This window comes from Triticum dicoccoides, chromosome 2B, assembly GCF_002162155.2.
Source record: "Triticum dicoccoides isolate Atlit2015 ecotype Zavitan chromosome 2B, WEW_v2.0, whole genome shotgun sequence".
Taxonomy (NCBI): domain Eukaryota; kingdom Viridiplantae; phylum Streptophyta; class Magnoliopsida; order Poales; family Poaceae; genus Triticum; species Triticum dicoccoides.
Genome location: NC_041383.1, coordinates 757,292,690 through 757,300,407, shown reverse-complemented (window position 1 = coordinate 757,300,407; position 7,718 = coordinate 757,292,690).

Below are 7,718 nucleotides of genomic sequence, written 5' to 3'. Positions count from 1 at the left end.
AATGATGAAAATGTCAAAAACATAAAAGAAAATAAGTTTCCCATGTGATATGTGGTCTAGTTGTTGGGAAAATTTACAAATACGAATTTCGACTTTATTTGCAAATCTCTCTAGAATTTAGTAAAATGGGCATAACTTTTGCATACTAACTCGGATGAAAAAGTTTTTTATATGAAAAATCATCTACTCAAAAAGTTACACCCAAATATAACCGGGGGAACCCTGTTAAACATTTTCAAAATCCTCAAAAACCTAATAGAAAAAAGTTACGGGGCTTTAAGATCTGGAGGCAAAAAAAATCATCAAATTTCAGTTTTTTTTTTGAATTTTTGTTCAAGAAGTGTTAGTGTTACTAAATAATTATTCAAGAATATTAGTGTTACTAAATAATTATTTCATTTTTTTGAATTTTGGTCAAATCTAGTCAAACTATGGTCAAATTGTGGTCAAACAATGGTCAAACTAATTATTCAATAAATATTAGTGTTACTAAATATTAGTGTTATTTTTTAGACCAATAGTTTCAAACTCAAACAGTGAAATGTGTGACTTCTTGCTCAAGCTAAATTCTTGAGGTTAATAGGATTGACATCTTACTATTGTCAGGAAAACAACAAGTGCAGACTTGGAAACGAGGGAGAATAGAACCCGGAAGTTAATCGTGCTAAGGCTGGAGTAGTGAGAGGATGGGTGACCGTCCGGGAAGTTAGATGATGAGGGGTGATTAGAGGTTAAAATGAGCAGTGATGACGGGTGATTAGAGATGAAAGGTTAAAATAATTCAGAAATTTGAAAATCAAAAAAAATTCCAGAAAAAATTCAATTTTTTAAAAAAAAAATCATAAAAATTCCATTAGTACCGGTTGGTCTTACCAACCGGGACTAAAGGTGGACCTCCAGGCAGCGGCCACGTGGAGAGCCTTTAGTCCCGGTTCATGTAAGAACCGGGACTAAAGGGGGAGGCTTTAGTAACGACCCTTTAGTCCCGGTTCACAGAACCGGGACTAAAGGCCCTTATGAACCGGGACTAAAAGCCTTTTTTCTACTAGTGAGAACTAGTTACTATAGTGGACCCAAAATTGTAGACAATTGGCACCATATCAACATGGCAGTGTAGCGAACGTTATTTAAAGGTTTGCAGACAATTTTTGGAAAGATGAATATTCTTAAAATTTTAGATTTTTTAACTCAGAATTCTTTCAATTTTGCAATCTATTTTTGAAATTTATGAATATTTGGTAACACAAACCATTTTCATAATTTCAAACTTTCTGAAATATCAGAAGAACTTTTGAAATTCTAAAGATATTTTCAAATGTGAAAAGAAAAAGGAAATTCCAAACATATTTTTAAAAATATGAACCATTTTAAAAAAATTAACTAGAAATCTAGCCATATTTTGAAAGTACGAACAGAGGCTGAAATTTTCAAACATTCTTTGGAAACCCATACAAATTTTGAAATTTTAAACTTTTCTTGAACAAATGAAAAAGGAAAGTATAAACAAGAAAATTAGAATAGAAAGCCATAAAAACCCAGTAAAGAGAACACCAGAAAAAATGAGAATAACCAGACTAAAACATCCTAGAAGGTTCCCAAAACTGGTAATAAACTGGATAGGAATCCTCTAGATGGTTCTGACTACCTGGATGGTAGAACATATTGTAATAGCTAATGGGAGGCAAAAATAAGTCCCTCGCTCAAAATGCATAGAGGATTCAGGACAATCCTGAATCCTATATGACACTTGGTGGGAAGATTGTCGACCAAACACACAGGGAATAGTGCGAGGCATCAGGAGATGGGCCGGCACATTATTAATCTGCCATATGTTCCACAGATCCCGGTTATGGGAAGCTTGTTCTTGTACAGTTCTTTTACAAGATTGGGACCTTCTAGAAGGTTCTCGTGTGGTTCATTTTTTACCAGTTTTTTTCTTTTTTTGTTTTTCAGTTATCCTGTCTCTTTTTTTGTCATTCAATTTTCTAAAAAATTGCACGACAATTCAAAAAATGAAAATATTTGGAATATAAGAAAATGCTCATTTTTTGAAATATAATAATTCAAAATTGTTCACGCTTATTTTAGAAAATGTTCAGAATTTCAAATTTTCTTCACAATTTTCAAAGATGTTCATAATTTGAGAAAAAAGTTTGCAATTTCAAAATTTGTTCACTTTTCCCCAAAAATGTTTGCTTATTCTTTTTCAATGTTCATAGTTTTAAAAAAAAATATTTAAAATTTCAGAAGGTGATTGCTTTTTCAAAAATGTTGTTTGGAAATTTTTAAAAAGTCAAATTTGGACAAAATCGGGATTTCTAAAAAATGATTCAGAATTTTAAGGAAAATTTGGAATATTCAAAAAAAATCGGAAGTTTTGAAATGTGTTCCAAAAATTTTGATATTGTTAGGTAAGCTGAATCTTTTTGGAAATTTCAAAATTGTTCGGCATTGTCGAAAAAAGTTTAGAAATGTCAAATTTGTTTGAAATTTTCGTTAAAAATTTTGGAAATTTGAAAAATGTTCAACTTTTACAAATTAAGTAATATTAATGTGTTTTGAAACCGAAAAAATAAAAAGAATTAAAACTTGTTTTTTAGGAAAAAATCAAAAACCAATTGAAAAAGGAGATGCAACGCTCGATACAGCAGCTAGCGTTATTGGTCAATTGTCCTCGAGGGATGCCACCATTCTGAGGCAAGGTGCGTCATATAGGACCTGTCTGTTGACGCAATATCGGTAAAAGCAGCCCAACAATGACATGCAGTATCAGAACCAGGAGATATTTTTGTACTTTTCGCTCATGGTAGGGCTTCTTTTCCTTCGGAGGCGATGGCGCCGCCGATGAGGTTCTGACCTTCCCTACCGTCGATCTCCCATAGTTCTCGGCCCTGTTTTTCGATGTTGACCTGACGATCGCGGCGGGACCTAGATGGCCTACATGGGTAACGACGGACTTAGGGTTCCACCACAAAAAACCGGTTGATCTTCATCGGGTTAGGAATTCAGATGGCTTCGGGAGACGCTTCGGGATCGGCGGAGATCAGCGATGTCGACAGGATGATGAAGGAATTGGGGCTACGCAAAGAGGATCTGAATGACGTCGTTTTTGACGATAAGCTCCACCTGTGGCCGCATGGTGGATAGCTCTGGCTAGGTTTCACTCTGAGAAAACTTATAGTCAGGCATGGTTTTTCAGAAATATGCGCACTGCTTGGGATCTAGCGCAGGAGGTAAAGTTCAGACCGCTGGAAGAAAATCTATACACCATCCAGTTCTCATGCTTGGGGGATTGGGAAAGAGTGATGCAAGATGGACCACGGAACTTCCGAGGCGATGCGGTGATCATCAAGGAGTATGATGGGGTGACCAAGCCATCAACTATCAATTTGGACACCATAGAGATATGGATTCAGATCCATGATGTCCCTGATCTCTATGCCCATCTAGTCCCTGCTTGGTGGCCAAGGTGGGAGAGCTGTTATTCTCTGAACCCCCATCCCAAGATTTCACGGGTAACTTCTACTGAGTATTGGTCCGAATCAATGTTACAAAGCCACTTAAGAATGCGGTGTCAATGGTACGTGACTCGAGGCGCCAAATCTACAAAGTGAAGTATGAAAAATTGCCATACTGGTGCGCTATGTGCGGCATGCTAGGGCATCTCTATAAGGAACATGGCGCTGGGATTCACCCTCCGTCAGCCTTGATTTTCAAGGAATTCAGAGCAGATTGGTACATGAGGACGGGACGGGCCTAGGCAGAGGGTCTGGCTACAGGGGAGGCCGCCGAGGAGGGTGCAGTGGTGTTTGGGACAATGCAAGAAAGGAGGATAAAGAGGAGGACCCAGCGGATGACCTGAATGTTGTTGATATGGAACAAAACAACAGGAAAAGAGATAGTAGCAAGGTGTTGGTCGGGGAATGAGCTAGCACGCAGATTGGGAATGACCTGTGTAATAATCAACTAGCGATAATGCCCCATGACTCTTCCATGGTCAGTCCACCACCAAAAGAGGGACCCAAAGAGATCAAGGGCAAGTGCTAAAGCTAGAGAGAATCTGACAACAGTATCAAAAAACTTGGTGGGCCCACTAGAGGGGCGCTGTCGGGCCCAATGAGTATCATAAGATGGAACTGTCACGGTGCTGGCAAACCCGCGATATTTGAAGAGCTTTGTAGTCTAATGAGGCGCTTTGCCCCCTCTATATTATGTATCCTTGAAACTCAGATAGAGGGATCGAGAGTAGAAAGTTTGGTAGACACTCTAGGGTTCAATAAAAGTTTTGCAGTTGGTAGTTTAGGTAGGAGTGGTGGTCTTGGTGTATTTTGGAAAGATTCACTAAAAGCAAAAGTTATCGGTTACTCTCAGTATCACATAGACATGGAAGTTGAGGATCTGGTGACTACTCCCTTTCGAATCACTTTTGTTTATGGTGAGGCTCAAGTTCTTGAACAGTATAAAACTTGGGATATGATGAGAGGCATTATGAACGCTAGTACGCTCCCATGTGTAGCTATGGGTGATTTTAATGAAGTGCTAGACGCTAATGAACATGGGAGTTGGCAGCTGTAGCCAGGCGCAGATGGATGCATTTAGAGATGCCATAGTTACCTGTGGCCTTTCGGACATAGGGTACAAGGGGAATCCATGGACTTTTGAGATAAGGTGGCAGGAGGGACTTCCACTCATGTCAGGTTGGATAGATGTGTGGCCTCGGCGGACTGGGCTCTAGCGATGCAACAAGCTGAGTTGTGCCATAAAATAGCTGCTTCTTCCGATCACGCACCCCTGGTGCTACGCTTGATTGACGTGCATGCATGCGCAGGTGGACCCCGACCTTTTAAATATGAAGTGATGTGGGAATCGCATGAGAATGTAGCAGCTACAGGGGCGCAAAGCTGGGGACAGCGATAGGAGGGAACAATTCAAGGAGTTAAAGAAAAATTTGGGTCTCTTTCAGAAGATCTAGCTGCTTGGGATCGCAATGTCTTTGGTAATGTCAGGCTCGATATCCGAAACCTACAGAATCAGCTGGCTCTGTTACGAGCGGTCCCAGGGAGAACCGAGCCTTCTCGGGTAGAAGTTAAAATATGTGACCGGCTGGTTGAATTCTTCAATAGAGAAGAGATAATCTGGCGTCAAAGGACACGGGTGGAGTGGTTAATACATGGTGGTAAGAACACTTACTTCTTCCATTTAAGGGCAAGCAGAAGGAGGAAAAAGAATCAAATTAAGGCTTTATGTTTGCCAGATGGGAGGGTGACCGAGGTTGTAGCCGAGATGGAAGAGCATGCTACAAACTTATACACTTCCTTGCATTTGTCTGAAGGAGTACATTATATGGATTGGGTGCTAGATTCAGTACCCCTAAAGGTAACCCCGACCATGAACCAGATCCTTGAAGCAGAATATATGAACGAGGAAGTCAAAGTGGCACTTTTCCAGATGTTTCCCATGAAGGCGCCGAGACGAGATGGTTTTCCAGCACACTTTTTTTAGCGACATTGGGATGTGTGTGGGATGGAGGTGACAGATATTGTTCATCACATTATAAATGGAACTGGATCAACAGAGTGCATAAATGATACAATCCTGGTAGTCATACCGAAGGTAAAGAACCCCACTTCGCTGACACAGTTTAGACGTATCTCTCTTTGCAATGTGCTTTACAAGATAGCGTCCAAGATTATATCAAATAGGCTCAAGTTAGTGCTTCTGGACATCATTTCAGAGGAACAGTCTGCATTTGTTCTGGGTAGGCTTATCACTGACAATATTATTACTGCTTATGAGTGTCTTCACTTTATGAAGCATAACAGATCAAAGAGAAACACTCATTGTGCACTTAAACTTTACATGATGAAGGCATACGATAGAGTTGAGTGGCACTATCTCCAGGGAATCATGCTAAAACTGGGATTCACTGAACGGTGGGTCAACATAGTCATGAGTATGGTACGATCTGTGAAATTCTTAGTTCTTTTTAATAGAAGGAAGTTAGATGAGTTCAAACCTTCTCATGGAATTCGACAGGGAAACCCCATCTCCCCATATCTATTCTTGATTGCAGCAGAGGGCCTTTCATGCCTCCTAAAAACTATTGATGAGTCATCCAACATAGGTGGGATTCAGGTGGCAGCTTCTGCACCATTAGTTAACCACTTATTATTCGCTGATGACAGCCTGCTGTTTTTTAAGGCTAGTGCAGATGGGGTGAATGAGGTAAACCATTTGTTGAACACATATTGTCAGGCCTCGGGACAAAGGATTAACCATGAGAAGTCATCAATTTTCTTCAGTAAGAAATATCCTGACAGCATAAAACAGGAGGTAAAAACTTTGCTCCAAGTTCCAAATGAAACCTTAAGTGCAAAATATTTAGGGATGCCCTCTGATGTGGGATCCTCCAAGAATGGTGCATTCAAGTACTTGAAGGACTATTTGTTGAGTAAAGTGCAAGGCTGGATTGAGAAAACGATGTCAACAACAGGCAAGGAGGTGTTAGTTAAGTCAGTGGCCCAGGCAGTTCCAGTTTTCTTTATGTCATGTTTCAAGTTACCTAGGGAACTATGTGAACATCTAAATAAGCTGATTCGGAAGTTTTGGTGGGGGAGCAAGATGGAAAACGCAAACCTAATTGGATCTCATGGGAGGCGATGACACAACCAAAGTGTATGGGAGGCTTCGGTTTCAAGGATTTTGAATTGTTCAATTTGGCACTTTTGGCAAAGCAAAGCATCACTAGAAGAAAAGAGGGCTTTCGTCACAGCGTGATCGGAACATTAGTCCTGGTTCTATTACGAACCAGGACTAATGTGTGCATTAGTCCCGGTTCTAGCGGCTAGGGCGTCGGGAAGGCATTAGTCCTGATTCAAATGGGACCTTTAGTCTCGGTCTGAGGCCCTTTAGTCCCGATTCGTGTCTCAAACCGGGACTAAAGGTTAGACTTCCCCATTTGAGACACGAACCGGGACTAAAGGGTGCGATGACCTTTAGTCCCAGTTTGTGTCTCAAACCAGGACTAAAGGGGTTCTAAAATTTGTTTTTCGTTTTTTGTAGTTTCTGTTTCAAATTTCTTAAATCTTTAAGGATATTTGATGTTTTTGAGTGATTCTTTTTGCATTAGATTCAAAATTTTGTCTAGTTTCTGTTTGTGCCATTAGTTTTCAAATTTGAATAATTTAAATATGATTTTTTCAAATTTTCTTCAAACCCTAAATTGTTAATAATTTGAGTTTAAAATAGTTTTTCATTTAATTCTTTTTGCTCCTAGTCACATGTGAGATTGTTGTCACAGTAAGATTTATTTGATTATTTTTATAATAATTTAAATTAGGATTTTAATTCAAATAGTACTCCTTTCCTTATATAGTTATTTTAGTCCTTTAATTGTTGTATTCAAATATTTTTAGTTAGTTCTTTCTGTAGATTTTAACATGTTGTAGTATGCTTCTGTTAGACAATAGTAGAAAGATTTTTATAATTAATTAATATTAATTTTGCTACTATTTTGTATTAATAGTTGTTTAGCCTTTAATAATAGTTGATAGAATTAGTTTTGCTATATTAAAAAGTAATTCCTTTTGCCACTTTAATAGAACGTGACTCTAGCTTGGTTAATCTTAGTTGTGACTCTAGCTGGGATGGTGCTAGTAGATGTAGTCGACGGTAGGATTCGATGGACACCATCCCGGACTAAAGGGGTTCAAACTCTA